At 42.9% G+C, this 22847-nt stretch overlaps 1 long non-coding RNA gene across 1 annotated transcript; it reads right to left on the bottom strand.

The window, feature by feature from the left end:
* On the bottom strand, positions 1 to 21159 carry LOC121726187. Its single transcript, XR_006035500.1, has 3 exons — positions 21146 to 21159; positions 10251 to 10258; positions 1 to 204 (listed from the first exon to the last, which is right to left on the bottom strand). It is a non-coding gene; the product is annotated as an uncharacterized LOC121726187 (long non-coding RNA).
* Between the last annotated feature and the right edge of the window lie 1688 nt (positions 21160 to 22847).

The raw sequence follows: 22847 nt of genomic DNA, 5'->3' as shown, positions 1-22847 counted from the left end.
GGACGCGGTGACAGTCGGACGTGTTTAATGCATTGATATGCATTGAAAGCGTAAAATGAGTGAAAGAGAAAGTAGTATATGCTATTACTGTAAGATAAAAAGGACGACAATATTTTCTCGATACACATTTTGCATGCAAAAACATTGCTACAGTTTTGATGGCGTATGCCATATCCAGTATTGACATCGTTGATAAAATGTATTCTAATTTTAGTTTGCAATTAGATTAATAATTTAATTAGGCTAACGAGTATTTCAATAATTATGCCCAATGTCCAATGCTGGTAATTAAAATAAATAAAAAAAACTCCCACACCGGTTCCGGTGGCGCTGGCCAGTTTCAATAAAACCAGGCCAGTTACGCAGGAGTAATATCATTGTGCCCAAGTGTGTGCGCAATACACAAGAGCACTCTGGGTTCAATGAAACCAGGCCAGCTACGCAGGAGTAATTTTATAGTGCCCAAGTGTGTGTGCAATACACAAGAGCACTCTGGTTTCAATGAAAACAGGCCAGTTATGTAGGAGTAATTTTATAGTGCCCAAGTGTGTGCGCAATACACAAGAGTACTCTGCGGGGAGTGCGGGAAGGGAGGAAGAAGCGGGAACTCTCTGTCCTTTCCCGAGACATAACGTATCTGCATACCAAATATCATCAAAATCCATTGTAGCGGTATAAGCAGAAATCATTTTATTTAACGCCTGGGAACCGTACATTTTTCCGAGATAAAAAGGATCCTATGGACTTTTCCGGGACTCAAAGTATCTCCATACCAAGTTTCATCAAAATCTGTTCAGCAGTTTAGGCGCATAATAGGAAACTTTATAACGCGGTAACCGTACATTTTTGAAGACAATAATTATTTTATGTCCTTTCACGAGAGTCAAAGTATGTGCACAACAATTTTCATCAAAATCGGTTCACCGGTTTAGGCGCAAATCATTTTTGGTTATCATACGGGTACCGTACCTTTTTCCCGTATGTAAAGTATCCAATGTCCTTTCCCGACACATAACGTAACTACATAAGTACCAAATATAATTGAAATCCATGTAGCGGTATAAGCAGAAATCATTTTTATTGAATGCCTGGGAACCGTACATTTCTTCGGAATAAAAAGGATCCTATGTCCTTTTCAGAGACTCAAAGTATATCCATAGCGAATTTCGGAAAAATCGGTTCAGCGGTGTGGGCGTGACGAGGTAATTTTATACAATAGGGCATTAATGTTATACATATGTAAAAAGCCCTATAGCAATATAGCATTAACCATTTTTATACTTTTTCTCTTAAAACCGAATGTAAAATAAATTTCTTTTTTCATAATCATAATCTACGCATTTCAACAAAAAAAATGATACCGCAAAATAACATTTTTTTGTTAAAAATAAGCAGATAATAAAGATTATCCAAAAAAAACTTAAAACGCCGATTACTCAAAACTAGTCCGATGTGGGATGACACACCAATGCTTAACAGCATCCAATTATAAGTATAGTATGTACGTCGCAGAGTTACGGACGCGGTACAGTTAGTCCCGGGTACACGAATCTGCACCAGAGGATTACAGACTGACACGGAGACAGTAGACAACTTACACGAATGGTATTAGACTCTATTTACTAGTTCCGATTGAGGCTAGAGAGTGCACTAAGCAGTAAGCATGTGTGTCTGGTGGGTTTGTATGCTGTATACATAATATATGTACAAGCATTTGTAATTTAAAAACTTTTTCTAACTTACATTCAAGGCAAATAAATGATTATGATAGCAACATACGAACATGCGACAGCAGGTAGCAATGCTGTCGTATGTATTTGTATGCTGTACATAATTTGAAAACTTTTTGTAACCTACATTCAAGGCAAATAAATGATTATGATAGCAACATACGAACATGCGACAGCAGGTAGCAATGCTGTCGCATGTATTTGTATGCTGTACATAATTTGAAAACTTTTTGTAACCTACATTCAAGGCAAATAAATGATTATGATAGCAACATACGAACATGCGACAGCAGGTAGCAATGCTGTCGCATGTATTTGTATGCTGTACATAATTTGAAAACTTTTTGTAACCTACATTCAAGGCAAATAAATGATTATGATAGCAACATACGAACATGCGACAGCAGGTAGCAATGCTGTCGTATGTATTTGTATGCTGTACATAATTTGAAAACTTTTTGTAACCTACATTCAAGGCAAATAAATGATTATGATAGCAACATACGAACATGCGACAGCAGGTAGCAATGCTGTCGCATGTATTTGTATGCTGTACATAATTTGAAAACTTTTTGTAACCTACATTCAAGGCAAATAAATGATTATGATAGCAACATACGAACATGCGACAGCAGGTAGCAATGCTGTCGCATGTATTTGTATGCTGTACATAATTTGAAAACTTTTTGTAACCTACATTCAAGGCAAATAAATGATTATGATAGCAACATACGAACATGCGACAGCAGGTAGCAATGCTGTCGCATGTATTTGTATGCTGTACATAATTTGAAAACTTTTTGTAACCTACATTCAAGGCAAATAAATGATTATGATAGCAACATACGAACATGCGACAGCAGGTAGCAATGCTGTCGTATGTATTTGTATGCTGTACATAATTTGAAAACTTTTTGTAACCTACATTCAAGGCAAATAAATGATTATGATAGCAACATACGAACATGCGACAGCAGGTAGCAATGCTGTCGCATGTATTTGTATGCTGTACATAATTTGAAAACTTTTTGTAACCTACATTCAAGGCAAATAAATGATTATGATAGCAACATACGAACATGCGACAGCAGGTAGCAATGCTGTCGCATGTATTTGTATGCTGTACATAATTTGAAAACTTTTTGTAACCTACATTCAAGGCAAATAAATGATTATGATAGCAACATACGAACATGCGACAGCAGGTAGCAATGCTGTCGCATGTATTTGTATGCTGTACATAATTTGAAAACTTTTTGTAACCTACATTCAAGGCAAATAAATGATTATGATAGCAACATACGAACATGCGACAGCAGGTAGCAATGCTGTCGCATGTATTTGTATGCTGTACATAATTTGAAAACTTTTTGTAACCTACATTCAAGGCAAATAAATGATTATGATAGCAACATACGAACATGCGACAGCAGGTAGCAATGCTGTCGCATGTATTTGTATGCTGTACATAATTTGAAAACTTTTTGTAACCTACATTCAAGGCAAATAAATGATTATGATAGCAACATACGAACATGCGACAGCAGGTAGCAATGCTGTCGCATGTATTTGTATGCTGTACATAATTTGAAAACTTTTTGTAACCTACATTCAAGGCAAATAAATGATTATGATAGCAACATACGAACATGCGACAGCAGGTAGCAATGCTGTCGCATGTATTTGTATGCTGTACATAATTTGAAAACTTTTTGTAACCTACATTCAAGGCAAATAAATGATTATGATAGCAACATACGAACATGCGACAGCAGGTAGCAATGCTGTCGCATGTATTTGTATGCTGTACATAATTTGAAAACTTTTTGTAACCTACATTCAAGGCAAATAAATGATTATGATAGCAACATACGAACATGCGACAGCAGGTAGCAATGCTGTCGCATGTATTTGTATGCTGTACATAATTTGAAAACTTTTTGTAACCTACATTCAAGGCAAATAAATGATTATGATAGCAACATACGAACATGCGACAGCAGGTAGCAATGCTGTCGCATGTATTTGTATGCTGTACATAATTTGAAAACTTTTTGTAACCTACATTCAAGGCAAATAAATGATTATGATAGCAACATACGAACATGCGACAGCAGGTAGCAATGCTGTCGCATGTATTTGTATGCTGTACATAATTTGAAAACTTTTTGTAACCTACATTCAAGGCAAATAAATGATTATGATAGCAACATACGAACATGCGACAGCAGGTAGCAATGCTGTCGCATGTATTTGTATGCTGTACATAATTTGAAAACTTTTTGTAACCTACATTCAAGGCAAATAAATGATTATGATAGCAACATACGAACATGCGACAGCAGGTAGCAATGCTGTCGCAAAATGACAAATCTCCTTGTCGAACGAAACATTTGCAGGATTTTTAGATCCTTAAATAGAACTTACTAACAGAACTTCTAGTTCCAAGGCGATGTCTTGGTACTAAATACAAACCCAAGGTAAAAAATATAACTGAAGGCAGAAGTGGATGAAGTTGGCATAAGAGCGATAACAATTTTTTTCCCTTATAATTATAATGCCTTGTTAATTGTTCATCATCAGCATTCAGCAGCTATACAGCAGCAGCATAGAATCCACATTTTTTATTTCAAAGCATTTTCCCGGTCTAAAAGCCTTTTTCGTTTTATTCACGCAAAAAAACGTCTGTTTTTGAATTGTTACCCACTCCATCCATTCATGTGTTCAAATAATATCATAATATTATGACACATTATCACCGATCGTGCTAGCAGCTACTGGCCTAGCGCAGGACAATTAAATATCTCGAAACTGACTTTCGAAATTCTCTTAGGACTTCTAGGAGTTCTCGTGGCCAGCGCGGCGGCCGGCGAGCGGCGACCCGGTCAGCTAATTAACGTACGTGGAGCGGTGCGGGGCGGGGGAGACGGAGGGGTAGGGGAGGAGAGAGGGGGACGCATTCCTCCTAATGGAATTAAAAGCTCCAGATTAAAACGCGCCGATAATAACCGGCCGGTAAAGTTCCACCGTGCTCTGTCGAGCTCCGGCCGACGGCCGTACCTGCCTGACAATTCTGACATGTTATATTTTCATTTGTATGGGAGATTAGCTGTTAAGAGCTGTTTACAAAACGAAGACATCATTATTATTAATACAACAATAATTTTACTAGTTACTAGTGTTACTACATACATTATTTTGAAGTGGGTAATATTGTAATCATGCTCTTCTGTTGTGTATTGTAACTATTCTTATTTCTCAAACCTGAGAAACTATGACAAGATGTACTTCGTGTAATTTTTATACGTGGGAGAGCCATGCTTCGGCACGAATGGGCCGGCTCGACCGGAGAAATACCACGTTCTCACAGAAAACCAGCGTGAAACAGCGCTTGCGTTGTGTTTCGCCGAGTGAGTCAGTTTACCGGAGGCCCAATTCCTTTCCCTATCCTCCCCTATTCCCTTCCCTTCCCATCCCTACCTCCCCTATTACCCTATTCCCTCTTAAAAGGCCGGCAACGCACCTGCAGCTCTTCTGATGCTGCGAGTGTCCATGGGCGACGGAAATTGCTTTCCATCAGGTGACCCGTTTGCTCGTTTGCCCCCTTCTTTCATAAAAAAAAATCACAATCGTTCGTGTAATTGACATTTGACACAAGACATGGCTAAAACATAATAGTAGAGGGGGGGAGGGTGCTATTTTTGTAGTCACTCGAGGCACATTAGGTAAAGTTAATAAAAAAAAATAAGAGCGTTTTTTTTATTTTAGCGGTGGGTTTAGAAACTGCAGCCATTTTAAAGTTTTGAAACAGAAAATATATTCAGATAATTGCTTATTTAGATAAATTATAAATATATTTTAGACAACAAGGACTAAATCATTTAGTTTAGAGCAAAATAAAATATCTGCGAAGCTTAGTTAAGAAAATATGAAGCTTTATTTTTTTATATTTTAAAATGTCCCTACAGGCTTTTAAAATAACCTTTGAATCGTCAGTGCTATATATGGAAGCTTCTTTGGGGTATACTAAACATCCCCTATCTTAATCTGACAGATCCGACGACATTTCAATATTTAAAAAAACCCTTCCCAACTATAATAATACGCCAACTTGCGTGACCTTATATCAATTATCAAATCCCGTACACCGTACATCTTATATTATTATTTATTATATTTCGTACCGAGATAGTGAAATAAATGACAAAATTGATTCCATATAAATTCGCGTTAACGTGCTCGATGCGTATGATCGAAAAAAACTCGCACTAACCCCTCTGAGAGAGAGAGTGAGTGCGGTTGTCGCCGTTCGAACTCCGAAGCTCCGGGCAGCTCGCTCGCCGGCGCGACCGGCCGCGCGGTCACAAAAAACACGTTGGCAAATATTTGGCGAGGGTCGCCGTTCCCACGCCGCGCCGGCCGCGACACACTCGTTAAAATACCCCGGACCCTGACTCAACCCGGTACCCCTCCCCCGAGACCCCTCCCCCGAGACCACCACACCGAGATTTATAGTGAACAATTAAAAGCAGCGAGTACTGACGTCGTCAGCTGATCTTTTTTTGGGCAGACACTTTTAGTAGATGTAAGTTGTAACATTTAGTGAGCAGACAATATCAGCTGACGCCGACGTGGATTTAGAAATTTCGAAAGTACCTTAAAATCTGAACGGCCGTAGGAAACGAGATACGATGAGATGCTTCCAGGAGTTCCAGGTCTTCTCTCTCGATACACTTCAGAACATAGGATCCACACCGCGCAGAGCCAGAAGGCAGAATGAAGAAGAAACTGTGATATCCAAAGTATGATGATGATGATATTGTATTAAGTGTGGCTCACGATCGTGCAAAGCAATAAACGTTGGCGTCGCTGCCTGTCGCAGTGAATCAACCCCCCCCCCTCTCCCCCCGCGCCCGCACTACAGCGCTCGCAATACTCGAATTAATTAACAGAACGCTCCCAAATGAAACACAATCATACACATGATTCACGGCTCCAATTAATTTGAATATCCTCGTTCCTCCCCCCGCATCCCCCGCCCGGCGCCTGCGCGGATCTAATATCAATTAATCACTAGCTCGGAATGAGTCCCCGGACTATAAATGACACAGTAAAACACCGGAGGTGCGGCCGAGGCGGGCCGCGATACCGGTCGTCGTCGGCCGCAGTAAAACGCGACCGGCCAGAGAGGAGCTCCCGAGATATCGAGATGTTAATAATTGACTGTCCCCGCGTCGCGCCCGCCCTCCGCCGTAGACGGTAGAGCGCGCTCCGCATCGTCGTAAAGAGGCGCGCGCGCAAATTGCCGTGGGACGGTCCGCAGTCCGCACGGCACACGCACACGCACACGCGCACTGCCCGTCCATCACGCCAATTGCGCGCCACAATTAATTCAATTACTCCCATGAATATCTCTCGCGTCCGTCGACGGTTACGTCACCCGGGACTCGAGACGGATCGCTGTCCGGCAGCTCCCAATTAATGACTACAACCGTTGCGCTAATTAACTGTATGGTAAATTGGGTGCGCCGCGGTGAGCACCGCCGCACGCCCGAGCCGCCGCCGCATATGTTAGCTCTAAGTGGTCGGCTTATGCCGAGGAGCCAAATATTGAAGAAGCCAATGGCATAAAAATTACCATCCAAAACGAAATTACTCTCTTAGAGATACAGATCTCCCTCCTTTTCCAACGCACAGAAATTCATAACATGTTAGATACTATTCATAGACCTTCTTCTTTATTTATCGTTGGTGATTTAAATATTAATATTATAGGTTCAGACATTAACAGTGATAACTCTTCATCTTACCTAACTCTACTCTCAGAGCAGACATTAACAGACAGACATTAACAGTGATAACTCTTCATCTTACCTAACTCTACTCTCAGAGCATGGCCTTGTTTCTTGTATTAATCTTCCTACCCATGCTCATTCATGTATCGACCATATATTTATATCTTCAACTATAGAAGTAGAATCTGTAATATGCCCAAATGACCTTACAGACCACGACCTTATTATGGTCGGAGCAAACACAACAAAGCCTAATAAGATATTTAAAAATATAACTAAGCTTCGAATTGATTACGAAAAATTTGTAGACTTAATTAAAGAAGTCTCGTGGACTGACACACTGAACAGTAACTCTATTAATGAAATGGCTGAAACATTTACAAACACCTTGAAATCTGCTATATCTAAATGCTCAACTTTACAGCGACTTAGCCATAAAATGTATACCATTAAGCCCTGGATGACCCCCGGACTAATTAGATGTGCTAAACATAAAGATAAATAATTTATCTTTGCCTTTTACTATCAAGATGTAATTATTACATCTTGATAGTAAAAGGCATCCTAATGATGAAATGAAAAAACTTATATATAAAAGATACAGGAATTTTTACACAAAAATATTACGTAATGTGAAAAGTTCACATGACAAAAATTACATAGCTGAAAATCAACGTAACCCTAAAAATTTGTGGAAAGCTATAAATCAGGTTTCCCACCGAAATAAAAAAAAAACTAGCAACCCGCTGCTAGATATTACAGACATAAGTGGTACTAGTGAAGAATCGCTAGAGTTACTCAACTCACATTTTACATCTGTAGGAAAGTCTTTAGCAGAAAATATACTTAATAGCCTCAATAAAACACAGGAATCTATTGCATCCAGTTGGTTTTCAAACAAATCATTCCCTAATTCATTTTTCTTAGCTCCAACTGATCCAAATGAAATTATTGACATTATAAAAAGCCTTAAACCAAATAGTTCTCCAGGTTTCGATGAAATAGATAACAAAATACTAAAAGTTTTATGCAAATACATCGCCGAACCCTTATCAATTTTATTTAACTTAAGTATAGAAACAGGAACTTTTCCAAAAAATATGGAAGGTGGCGGCTGTATTTCCTATACATAAAAGCGGCACAAAATCTAACCCCTCCAATTACCGCCCTATCTCTCTTTTGTCCAATATATCCAAACTCCTAGAACCTATAATAAACAAAATATTGGTGTCGTTTCTAGAAAGGAATAACATAATCTCGGATAATCCATTCGGTTTCAGACAGGGAAAATCCACAGAAGATGCTGTGACTTTACTTACTCAGTTGTTAATAATCTCGATAATGGGCATAAATGCATTGGAGTCTTCCTCGATCTTGCCAAGGCATTCGACTCTCTTTCGATCCCTATTTTATTAAAAAAGCTAGAATGCCACGGCATAAGAGGCAATCAATTACATTGGTTCGAAAGTTATCTGTCTAATAGAAGTCAACTCATTCAAATTAGCGGAGTTAAAAGTAACATGTGTTCTGTTCAATATGGCATACCACAAGGAAGCATCCTGGGTCCCTCGCTTTTTCTTCTTTATATTAATGATATATCAAGCCTATCTCTTAAAAACGCAAAACTTCAATGTTACGCAGATGACACAGCCATTATTTTTTATGATGAAACATGGGAGCAAGTCCGCAAGAGAGCTGAAGATGGCATGGCTGCTCTATCTAACTGGTTAAACTTTAATCTCCTCTCCCTTAATACTTCCAAAACCAAGTTTCTTTGTTTTCACAAAAATGCTGCCTCCGCCCCTTCCTCGCTTAATGAGTTAAAAATCCATTCCTCAATGTGTACTTATCCCATTCAGAACATCAACTGCAATAATTGTTCTGCTATCCAGCGCAGTGAATCCATCCGCTACCTTGGTGTTATCCTGGACCACCAAATGACCTTTAAACAGCACACAACGGAAACGTCCAAGCGTGTTAGAAAATTAATGGCCGCCATGAGGAACTTACGAGGTGTGGTCGATGGTCAGACCCTCAAAACTATCTACTTCGCTCTATGCCAATCGGTTATTATTTATTGCATTCTGGCTTGGGGAGGCTGTCCATCTTCTACTCTTCTTCCACTGGAAAGAGCGCAGAGAGGAGTACTAAAAGTAGCACTGGAGAAGCCCTTAAGATATCCTACTAAAAGCCTATACGATGATACCAAGGTCCTAAGTGTCAGAAAACTTTATCTAGTAAGAGTGTTTGAAGCAGTACATAAATCTATAGTTAAATGTCAACATACTTACGACGAAATGCTTAAAAAAAGAATTTTTAAAGTACCTAATGTCCCTGTATCCATTTCTTTCGCCTACCACTTTGGAATTTTTCTGTCTCCATACATCTATAATAGACTTGTAAACCTGTTTGATTTGAAACTATACTCTGTACATGAAGGTAAAAATGTTCTTACCCAATCACTGCTGTCCTGGTCATACGCCGAAGCCGAAAACCTAATAAAAGTGTACAATTAATAACCACTCGCACGCACACACACACACACACAAACACACACACACACACACACACATACACACACACACATACACACACATTTTACACATTTATAATATATATTATAATATTTATAAATATATATATTTTTTAAGAATAAGGATGATTTGTTGTTATGGATGTTTTTTTGTTTGTTTTCTTTATGTTTCTGTTGTTCTAGCCGCAATACTTACTGTACTCAATTAAACTCCTCCATAGGAGAGGCCTCGCCTAGTTTGGGGGACCGTTATTTGTTAAAATGTTTGTAAAATTATCATGGTGAATAAAGACTTTTGTATTTGTATTTGAATTTAGCCGGCGTGGCCTCTGCGCGGCCCGCGGTAATGAGCAGATCGCGGCTCGTTATAAATCGATACGATTTACTCCGACCTTTACGCGCGAATCTGTACGGACTACGGTGTAGAGACTAGAGAGTACACGCTCCTCACACGAGCGAATCGTGACTATTTCAACTTTTCTCCGGATATCCATTGAGTATCTATTACATATACAAATATTTAGTGCTAATTAGTAAATACTAATGTTTCTTCATTAAAATTTAAATTACACTTTTAATTTTAGGAATCCTAATATACGACGCATAAATCATAATGTAGAGTCCGAACTCGGACAACGTTGTGGAAGGTAATTATTTAAAATTGAGAACGAGAGTGCCTACATACACCTACACCCGTGTTCCAGCTTTTACACGAGATGACAAACACCAACAACATAATATTATTTACAATGAATTCAATTATAGTAGAAGACGGGCGCTCGTCAGCGTTGTTTGATATCTCGCGACTCTCGCGCCGACACGCCGCAGCGCCGCCGCGCCGCAGTGCCGCAGTGCCGCCGCGCCGCCGCGCCGCTGCGCCGTACATTTACCGGCCGACACTCGACTTTCACAGATAGTGGAGATATTTCAGCGCTATCGCAGATGCTCGCCCGCCGATAGGCGATATCCCGTAACCTCTGCAATAATCAGCGGGAGAATGGCAAATCGCGGTATCGGCGATATCGGGCGCATCGGCGGTGACGCGCTCCGTGCCCGCCGATACGCTAATGTATGTAGAGGGCGCACGACGAACATGCGCGCCGCACGCCGATCGCCGATAGCGCGTGATTTAGATCGCGCGCCCCGGAAATCGATCGCCTCACAACCATACATACGTCGTGGCGACGCGGCGCGGGCTAGCGGTGGAGCCTGGAGGCGCTCCCACACATCGCCACCGCAGCAGCGCGCTTCGTGCTGCCCTCTGCACCTCGTGGCGCCGCCGCTTGTCGCTGATAGTCGGATATTGATGTTTATAGCAATACGACTGCTTCACGGGAGCGAACTTCCTTATCATTGGACAAGGAAATTCGTTTATCAGAAGATTTCCACCCAAAGAAATATTAATACATTGATACTCGAAGAATTACTCCCTTGTAATAATGATGAGTCCGTAATGGTCCCTAATTATTTCGATTCAGACAATTAGAGAATGGGGCTGAGAAGTTCGAGCAGTCAGCAAAGAATAATAACAGTGGCCTCATACTCGATACAAGTATACAACTAAACATCAGAATCGTCGGAATTCGAGCCGTGCCGCCGAGCGTGTGCGATGCGCTGTCATCCTGAGCGAGTACGGAGTAGCTCAGTTTGTGTGTCACCATCACCACTCACCGTGTGTCACAATAACTAGCTAATAGTATGATGACACTTCGGGGAGACGAGAGAGTTATGATTGATAACATTATTAAGAATAATAAGTGCACTTGTATATCATAACATGAACACAAGAAAATATAAATCTCATAAAAGCGACCTCCTCAACGGCAGACCACTGAATAGTAAGACTAAGATAAGACAGAAAAAAAATACTTAAATGTTCGCTTTTGGTTAACTTCTTTAATTGATTTGCGAAGTACCGTACATAAAAATAGTAGAACTTTGTACTTTGCTAAAGTATATACTCTACAGTCTACAATATACATGTACAAAGTCACTGAGTACAATATACATGTACAAAGTCACTGAGTGGGGACTGGAGAGTGATCACGGACGTCAATATCGGTTCGTATCTCATAATATCTAGATCGATGTCTAGTCGTCGAGGATGAAAAACATCAGGAAAGAACATTTATTTTATTTAAACGTTTGGCACACGAGATACATTCAGTTTATTTTTTTGAGCGGCGAAACCGGTCGGCGGTCGGTCGGACCGTTTCCGTTGTATTAACTCGACGTACTTAGGTTCAATCGGCGATCGCTATTGACGGATGGTCTGGATGATCATCGGGGATCATTCGTCAGCGGTGTTCGACGATGGCGCATTGTCCGCGTAATTAGATATACACAAAGCTATTAATTGTGATCGGGGCGATCGTTAGTATCATCAGGGATCATCAATTAGGCGGCGGCGCTCGGGCAGTAATTACCGCCCGCGGTCCGCTGCCCTCACCTATTATTACTGCTATTATTCCATTACACTATCGCTCAGGCAGCAAGCGGCAGGCCGGACTCAGCGCGTGCGGCTCGGGGCTCCACACGCTGCACCCGCTCCGCCGGCGGCTTCGCGTTACGCGACGAGGTAGAGACTCATAGGGACGATGATGTCGAGCATTTAACCGATCACCATAAAATGTGAAGCGTGACGGTAATCGGTAAGCGTGTACGTAAGCGGTCGCCCCGAGTCAACTCGAGTGTCGGTGCTGTCAGCTGTGGAGTGTGGAGCGAGCGGTTTCGCTCGACCTTTCGAACCACAATTTCGATTTTCGAGTAACATTTTATTTACAAGTCTGACTACAAGTAAATAAAGGAATTTAGTTATTAATAAAACTTTTTATTTGACGTCATAATTTTAATGGAATGATTCAACAATACAGATTATGTAAAATCATCGATTTGACAAACTATGATGCCTACGAACGGGCACAACGAACGGTCCGTCGATCGAGCCCAGCTCTGAGGACGGTGCTCGTGTTGCGTGTTTTAATGTACGATCGTCGTGATTAATTTAGTTCCGGCAGGCAGGCGGCGGTAATTAATTGGAGCCGGTGCGGCGGAGGTGGCTCGGGCCGGAGTCGGGCGGCGATCGATCAGCGCGGCCGATGGCGATTACCGATACGGCGACAGCGCCGGCGCACCAATTTGTTGGCCGACGCCGATGCGCCGATAGCGGCCGGCCGATAGCGGGCGGACCCGGCCGGGGACAATACACCAATTATAGCGACGATGACACGACACGACCGGGCGGCCACGCGAGTGCTCGTGACACGCAACTGTTCACCGGAATACTGATGAAAAGCATCTATCGGCAGGTTTATACGTAATTCCGATCAAATGGATAATTCCGACTCAAAATCTTTTGAATTCATCTGTCCGCAAATCAGGTCCGTTCTAATCCAACCCGCTAAACCATGGTAAAAACTAAAAATATGTATTTTTACCGAGGCTAAACGGTATTCGGAACTTTGACTGCCTGCGCAGAAGAAACTACTTCGATTCGTTAGCCCGTTGCGAATTCCGGTCATCTTTCCTCGTACATAATCGACGAGGCTCGGGAGAGTCGTGTGCGTGATGTGTCGCGATGAGTGTGTCGTGTACGATGTATGTAAATCGGTCGTGTTTTATCAGTTCCCGGCGGCCGGCGCTATCTCATCCCGCGCCGCGGCCTCGGCCTGTATAAATATATTTTAATTGACAGCTCGGGCCCTACATTACACGCCGCTCGTTACCGGTGACGCGGCCGGGGGCGGGGAGGGGGGGACCGGAGTACACTTACATAAATCTGCATTTACATATCGTCCAGGTTCAAGTCATCCGATCTGAGCTATTAGCTAAGTGTAGATAATAATTATGTATTTGCCGGAGTACAACACATTTTAAACAAAATATTAGAAATACTATTACAAATGTTTATCGAGTTTAAAGCGCCCGTTTGAAACTCCGCTTGCACGCCGAATTCGGTTGGCCGGTGTGCGTTTTTGAACACAGGTCAAAGAATGTTGATACGAAGGCATGCCGCATGCCATCTGTAAAATTTACGTTAAAGTACGCGTTAAAGAAACGAAAACATTTCTAACTACAGTTTCTAATTCTTTTGGAAGGTTTTAAATTAACCGTTGGCAATACAATATGGTATTACACAATGTGATTTCGGTATAGTGTCAGTTATCACTAACCGCTTAAATGGAAATAGCACTGTCAAAGCTATGCTCGGCTCGGCCTACTGTCCCCTTCTAACTCGATAGTACTATTTCAAAACAAGCGGGCTCTAGAAATGTCAGAAAATGTCCCCGAGCTGCAGCTCCGGATGTCCAGCGTTGAGTGGAGATAGCGAGTCGGTCAGTGGGGCGGAGTGACACAGAATGGCCGGCCGCTGACAGGCGATCGGCTTCCGCGTGCTGCTGCCTGCTGCCTGCTCCGCAAGAGTGAGTCGATCACACGCCGACTGACGGACAGTCCGAAGACTGGACAGAGGTGCCGATCATGTTCGATCGAACCTTCATGTCCCTATTAATTCCTAGGATCGCAGTGTAGATCCTAGGAATGAAAAGGTCTTTATACCTTTATACTAGCTAGTGTGAACTGTGAAGGCTAACTGGCTCACCGGAGTACCATACACGTTAGTATTACATATTTACTTATGTAATTTGAATTTTGTCTATTATTACTCGGTATTAGTCGTATTTTTCAAGATTCCAATTTTTTCCCTATTGACGAATGGAGACTCTACAAAAAATAGTTTTTGGAGAGGCTCAGACCTCAGTGCTCACAAACATTATGTAAACATTCGAGAACACCCAGCGTCGTTAACTTTACATAAAAAATATTTAATGGGGCCTGAGTCTGACACAACTAGGGAACTATCATCCTAATCATCTTCAATAATTAAGAAGTAGATTAAATTAATTAATTAATTATTTAAATCGACGTCGTTAGAGAGCGCTCATTTGACTCGCAGATGCCGCGGAGGGGGTAAGAGGGTGTAGGGACGAGTGCAAGCTATCCCATTACAACAACTAACAACACTGACGATTTAGATATGAGACAACGTGACGCTAATGCGTGTACAGGAGGGTCAGCGGCGACGTGAGAGGGGGGGGGGGGGCCTCCAGCTGCGCGGAGACAAAGCGCGGTGTAATGAATAGCCCCTCATTACGAGACATTGTCACCCTCCGCCGTGGATCGTCCGCGCGCGATTGTCTGCGTTTTTTTGGTCAAGTGGATTTTCTGCACGTGCGGCGTCGCACACGCCATAATAGCTTTCATTACGGCGTCCTTTGTTCTCCGACGATTCGGCTTAAATGTAATTAATATTTATTTATCACGATGACAGCGGTGACACTTCCGATTATAAAAATGAGGATGATGACTTTAAACACCGCCCTGTCACCGCCACATAGAATTAGGCCTCAACTCGCAATCGACCGTAGCGGCCGAGCCCTGATTCGATATAATGCTTACTATTTTTTTTTTTTTATCATTTTGTCAGTTGACGATGGGGTAAGAAATAGATTTAATCTAAGCGCACGGTACCTAGTGCGCCGAGCCGCGGGCGTCGAGTTCCAGCAACAGGCCGCACGCATGCCGTGCACTATTTACAGGAACCGTACCGTAGTATTGATTTCTTAAGTTTACGCGAGTATTACAGATTACTCATGATATTATAAGGTTGAAATACTTTGTGGCGGTACCCACAATTCGCCTAACATTCCTGCATCGCGCTATAGAAGTTTTCAGAGCGCGTCGGTATTATATATATATATATATATTACGACAGCTGAAATGTATCACGTGGGCTTCGGCCTTTTTTTTTTTTAAGGAGGGGAAATACGTTAAGTATCCTCCACCCACTTGGGGGAAGGGACTCCCTCTACGAGGTTTATCCACTAAACCCCCCCATGCCCTCCTTCCAGCACCATTACAGTGGGACACGGGAACTCTACAAACTCCGCGTCCTCACTGTGCTAGCCGCGTCCGGCACATCTCCGTCGCGGCGGCTGATGTTCTGCCGCCGCATTCCATCACCGAGAGCTTCCCGGGCATCTAGGGAGCTTTCTTCTCGGGGCCCTTGGTGCGAGCGGTGATCCCCCGATCAACCGCCCGCGGGCCTATTGCTCCACCTCCATGGCGGGCAGGGGCTGACTAACTGATTTTGAACAAATGTTTTTAGGAGATGAGGTGCCATGCGTATCCATCCCATAACAATAGTAGAGTCTGTCCAGAAAATTACTTTATTAAATGTAAGCCTCAGCGAGTCTATAATTTTCTTGTAAAGCTTAGCACCCACTAATGCTCCACAAAGCTCTAGACGGGGAATAGTGATTGTTTTCAACGGTGCTACTTTACTTTTGGCACATAGCAAATTAACACTAAATTTAGAATTATTATCATATGTTCGAATATAAGCACACGCTCCATAAGCATTCTGTGATGCGTCTGTGAAAATATGCAATTCTGTAAAATTATAAAAACTTCTGACATGTCGAGGCAATTTTAATTGTTTTAAGCTATCTAATGATTTAAGAAAACTTTTCCAAATATCAACTATCTCCTGGGACACCGGAGTATCCCAGTCCAATTTGCTAAGCCATAACTTTTGTAACAACATTTTAACAATAATATTGGACGGTGCTAGAAGCCCTAACGGGTCATATATCTGTGAAACTATTGAAAGTATCATACGTTTAGTAAAATTGAATGAATCAAATTCACTACTTATTTTTATATCAAAATAGAACTCATCACTATCATTTAACCAACCTGGGCCAAGAGTTTTACTTTGTGTTAAATCATTTTAAACATCCCTGAAGTATCCTGAATTTTATCAAAATTAAAGGTCCATTTGTGCAAAGGAAAACATCCAGACTTTAAAATATTAGAAACCCTTTTACAAATTGATATTAAAATCTCATGATCATCATGACCAGTAATTAAGTCATCAACAATCATCAAGGTCATCAGTGATGACGCGCTTGATGACATCATCGTTGCACTCATGAGCTAATTGTCATATGCACCTCATACTTAAGTAGGGAGCCGAAGCGGTTCCATATGTGACCGTGTTAAGTTGAAAAACGTTTAATAAATCTGTAGGATTATCTCTCCAAACGATTAATTGTAAACATCGTTGATCTGGCTGAATAAGGACCTGTCTAAAGAATTTCATAATATCTGCAGATGCCACATACTTATATTGTCTAAAACGTAATAAAATAGAAACAATATCATTTTGTAACGCAGGACCAGATAACTGAATATCGTTTAAAGATTTTTGAGTGATTGTTTTCGCACTTGCATCAAATTATTTTATAAACTCCTTGATGTGGTAGAAAATAATTAGGTTCACTGCACTGATCACTGTAATTATCTAAACGAGTCATGTGACCTAACTCAATGTATTCGCGCATGAAGTCACAATACATACGTTTAAAAGTAGGATTACTTTCTAGTTTTCGTTCTAGAGTAAAAAATTGCTTTTTCGCTAACGTATAAGAATCGCCTAACGAGTCAGCCGATTCTCTTAGCGGAATTCGAACTGAGAATCTCCCAGTTTTATCACGTTTAGTAGTATTAACGAATAGTTCCTCACAAAATCGCTCATCTTGTGAGGGGGCAGCACACGCATGAGAAACCTCCTGAAGTTCCCAGAACCTTTGGAGTTGTACGTTTAAATCATGTGTAAAATTACATTGAGTTTCTTTTATTTGTATTTTATTTGAATAAATTGGCCCTGAAATTAGCCATCCTAGTTCACTTCCAGCCAGTGGTCATAAGAACCATCAAAGTTAGGTAATTTAATTTCAGGTAATTTTATGTTTGAAAGGGTTGGTTTTATTGTTGCACCACACTTTGCATCACCTACAGAGCTGTCTTCAGTCTCAGCACACTCAATAAGACACTTAGCGCTAGCCACAGTTTTAAAATATAAGGATTCAAATGTTTCTGTGTACTCTAACGGCCGTTAGTTGTTAGAAAGGTCTGACTCTAAAGAATGTAACTGTAATTCGTTTTCAATAACGTGAAATCTTTGAAATATGTCACTGGCTGATTCTAATCTTAATTTTAGTTCGGAAATTTGTAACTTTGTTAGACACTTTTCACTTTCAACTTCTAAAGAGTCAACAAATTTCTTAAACTGCGTTAACCGCCCTTTTAAATTCCCCCTTTGACGTTTCAACTCTACAATATAATCATCTTTCGATCTTTTAGTAGGAGAACGGGGTGGCACATTTAGCTTAGACTCCTCACTCATCTTGACCCTTGGCAAGGTAGGTTACTCACGTGTAATATAAAAGACGTGCGTGGCTTTTGGCCGCTTGCAGACACGACACTCAAAACACAAGTTATACGGTTTTAGCACAGTTCGAAGCAAAGGGGAGTAGGAAAAATAAGAAACCTGACCGTTCGCTGCTTAATCTCCACGTGATGATGAGGCGACTACGAGGCTAGCTCCGGCATCCGGCAGAAGCATCCGGCAACTCTTTTTTTAAGGCGAACAATTATTATTAGTCGATAGAAACTTGGCCCCCTTTTTAACAGACGTATGTTTTTGGTGGCATATGTACCTACTATCAGAGAATTCGATTCGTAGGCCTCAGTAATTTGGTCGCGTTATGTAATAATATTATGTATGTTAAACCCAGCCGACAGATCATAATATCACAAATAGCATTGAATTGACACGATCCGACCAAATGACAAAGGTCTGTCGAGTGTCAACTGCCTATAGGTAAGTAAATTAATTACTTCCATGGTACATAATAAAATTAGTAACACTTTTTCGAATACAATATGTTAAATGTCTAAAAACCATTAAAAGTCATCGACATCATGACATGACATGCGAAAATTGACGCAGGGAATGGCAATCTTCGGTTTCCATTCCCTGCGTCGATGTAGAGCATAGTATGTAGAGACATCGACGCAGGGAATGGAAACTGGAGATCGAAGCCCACGGTAAGTTAGCACAAATAATAGGAAACAGGCGGGATCGGGTCGATCGGGGAGGTGGATGAGAGGAGCCGGTTGGTCGGCGCTGCAGCCGCCCGGGGCGCGGCGGTGGTTCCGCTCGGTCGGGATCGGAGTCGTATTTCGGTATTGTTTCAGCGGCGAAAGGCGTACCCCGGTCGGTCAGGGCGCAGCACCGGGGGCTCGGGGGGCACTCGGATTTCGGGCATTGTGTGCAGCGGAGCGGGGCGGCCGCTCATTGGTCGTCGCGCCGGGCGATTTCCCGCTTCGTCGGCAGCCGATAACGCCCGATTTGACGACGATGCGGGATGGCTGTATCGCTAGCCCTAGACACTTAGTGCCAAAATGATTATTATTAATTACGGTTAACGCGCTCGAGAGGTTCCATCGATCACGAAGATGCACCGCCCTAGTTATTTAGTAATCTGTGGCCCGGGTCTACTGTGTAAAATTAATCCCGGCATGTTCGTCAAGAATAAAGTATGTACCTAATTTGTAATAGTTTTATGTTTATAAAGTCTCGTAGAATATAGTAGATTCAAAACTTTAGAGAAGCGATACTATCAAATGATCAGCATAGTATTGTATGTAAAGCTAGCGGCTGCAGCGAGATGTCAGATGGTTATCTATGTTCTCGGAAGTCATCAGCGTTGTATCATTTAGTAACGGTGGGCGGCTAATTAGTCCGGACTCCGGAGCCGGCCGTCACACCGGGCTTAGTGGACATTAGCGGTTCCCGAAACTGCGGCGTGACGGTTACGAGTTACGACAGTGTTGCGACAGTGCTGCGACAGCGGACAGTGAACATGAGACAGCACACACATCACCTCCGCTGCGGCGAGAGAACGCGGCCCCGCTCACCGTCACCACATTAATTGTAATGTTATTATGTCGTCAGATAGCCGATAGCGATATAACGATAGAGCAATCACCGTCGCACATGAGTTACAAGCGAGTAACATAGATAATTTTTAACATAATAAACATGTTGCGTACCTAATACGTTACACCTAGTTAGCGAGCTTTGAGCAGATATTATGTCACTAGGATTGATCGATTTTAACACATTTTAAACCGACTTCCATAAACAGGAGGAGCTTATAATAGGATGTTCGGCTGTGGATATATCTTTTTATATTTTATTTATTTTTCTTAACGTTCTCAGTCCGGGGCCGGGCGGCGCGGGAGTCGTCGCGTGCGCGGGTCGCTATCTCGTCGCGGGAGTACACCGGGTTTATGCCGGCCGGCGCATAATTAACGAGGTGTTTACCGCACTCGTGACGCGGCGCTGCGTCGCGTGACGTCACGCCGCGACACGACACGCTCATTAGCGCGACACGCCGACACCGACGAGTCGACCCCGGCCGCCGACACGCCGACACCGACGAGCCGACCCCGGCCGCCGACACGCCGACACCGACGAGCCGACTCCGGCCGCCGACACGCCGACACGCCCGCCGCCCGCCGACCGCCGTCTAATGACTGCCATTCATTACTAGCGGCTCGTGCCCGTGTTCGCCGTCGTTACCTCGCCTTTACCTCGGGTCTAGAATTAAATGCATTAGAAATGCTGCGACACTAGATCGAAGCGGTAACGGTAATGAGCGTCGATAACACGCTCCGCTGCAGTCCACCGCGCCCGGCATCACCGTCGGCCCTCGACCCGCGACCGTCGCCCGACAAGGAGCCAGACGGCCGGTGATATGAGTGAGGTGATATGAGTGAGGTGTGTGAGCAGGCGGAGCGGAGAGCGTCGCGGTCGCAGCCGGCGCGCGGCGCGATGCTGCAGATCGTTAGCGACGTAACGAGCCACGAATATTATAATTCGCCGTCGGCCGGAAGGAGAAATACATCAATTACATCTGACGGATTTATGGCTGGGCTAGCTCCTGACGCCCACCCTCCCACACCCTCGCTCCGTCCTCCGCAAGCCCGTAGACCGCTCGGTGCTCGCGACGTGCAGCGGCCGTCACGGGGCTGTCACGGGGCTGTCACGGGGCTGTCACATGGCCCGCCGATCACGTTCCATAATATTAAGTGATAAATTAAATCTCTTTATCTCTCCCGAGCGAGATCGCCGCCGCGAGCCGCACTCGACGCCGGGCCGAGGCCGATGCACAAACATTTAAATGGTTTATATCGAGCACATCGAGGAATTCATTAATCTCCCATTGGAGATGTAGAGATTAACGATTCAGCGGGGGCTCGGGGCGCGGGGCGGGAGCGGCGACCGCTCATCCATCACAGCCGGACGCCGTGGCCGGACGGCCAAACGGCCGCGCCGGGCTTCTCGACTCGGCCCGTCACGTCCGCCTCATTGATTTATACATCATATTCGAGGCTCCGTATCGAGCGGATCTCTCGTTCGAGAGATCGTATCTCTAACGTTTACAAATTAAACTGGATAACCACTAAAAGATATCATTTTTCATCGGCGATTAGATTCCAGCGGAGTTTAATTATATTTTGAATTGGAATTGTTGTTGCTCGCCGCTCGTCGCTCGCCGGGATTCAATAGTGGTGACTTGGTGAGTCGGGGAGTCGGGGAGACGCGTTCGAACGATTTTTATCATTGCGGTCACAACAAAACATGAGCGATATGGGTTTCGATTGGGTCCCATTTTTTCCAAATAAAAATCTATAGGCAGCAGTAGATAATATGTCCTGCACGTAGAGTATGATATCGTTTAATGCCATATAATTTTATGTCGTAGAGGGGAAAGTAGACTATTGTAGTACTCTACGAATAAGTAAATAATTGTAGAGCAAAAACTTTTATAGCGAGCTCGGAGTTGTGAGCTCAGAGCTGTCTGTCCTGATAAAATAGGGCCCACCTAATTTAAAACACAAAATAATATTGTAAGACCTAATTAATGTAACACACAATTTAAGCAAAATAAATAAAAAAAAAGGTTTTAGAAACCAAGTGGAACAAACAGAGAGACAGACAAGTGAAGTGTCTATATTATGTAGTGACTAGTGACTAGTGACTAGTGACTAGCGGCTGTAACAAAAGAAAGTGATAATACTTTAAGGTAATTTTAAATGTTAAAACAATATGACGTATGAGTCCCCTGTATAGAATTCACTGTGAATTGTGAAAATTGCATCGCTTTTTTATTTTTATATAGGCAAATTCATGACGCTGGGGCCTGGGGTGCTTGTAAAAATGTACTCTTTCAGCGCTACTACTTTAACAGTGAAAGGACACATGCACACTAAAGCATTATCTCTTTGTTTTGTATTAGTTTTGAGTAATAAGCTGCTAAATTAATTACTTTACTCAGACGCCTAAGTGAGACATTTATTACAGTGACAGTGACAACTTTGATCCGCGCAATAGGCCGAAACGTCCGGCCATTTCGTCCCGTTGTCGAGCCATGTCGTCCCGTCGTCCGGCCATGCCGTCCCGTCGTCCGACCTCGTGCGTCCCCCGACACCGTACCGGCGGCCGACGAGACTCTTATTAACAAGCGCTGCTCCACCACTGATAGCATCTTAAAAGCGTTGAAAAGCCTCAATAGCCGATGGCGAGATAACGGCTAAGTGGGCCGCGTGTTTACAACGAGGGGAACTGCCGATACAGCCAGTACCACCTCACCGAACTGCGACTGAACCCGGAAGCCACATCCACGTTAGTACAGCCACAACCTCATGTTAGTCGTGTCAAACTAGCGAACACGTAGTAGATCCAACACTCCGACCGATTGTTGTACTTACATTTTTGAGAGCTTTACATTTTGTGTATCGTAAACGATCGCATTATGCATATCACTATGCATCGTTCGTAGAGGTTCGGGGAGCACGTGGGAGCGATGGTATCTG

The sequence above is a fragment of the Aricia agestis genome, chromosome 4 (assembly GCF_905147365.1).
Source record: "Aricia agestis chromosome 4, ilAriAges1.1, whole genome shotgun sequence".
Classification (NCBI taxonomy): domain Eukaryota; kingdom Metazoa; phylum Arthropoda; class Insecta; order Lepidoptera; family Lycaenidae; genus Aricia; species Aricia agestis.
This window is presented reverse-complemented; position numbering and strand designations above follow the sequence as displayed.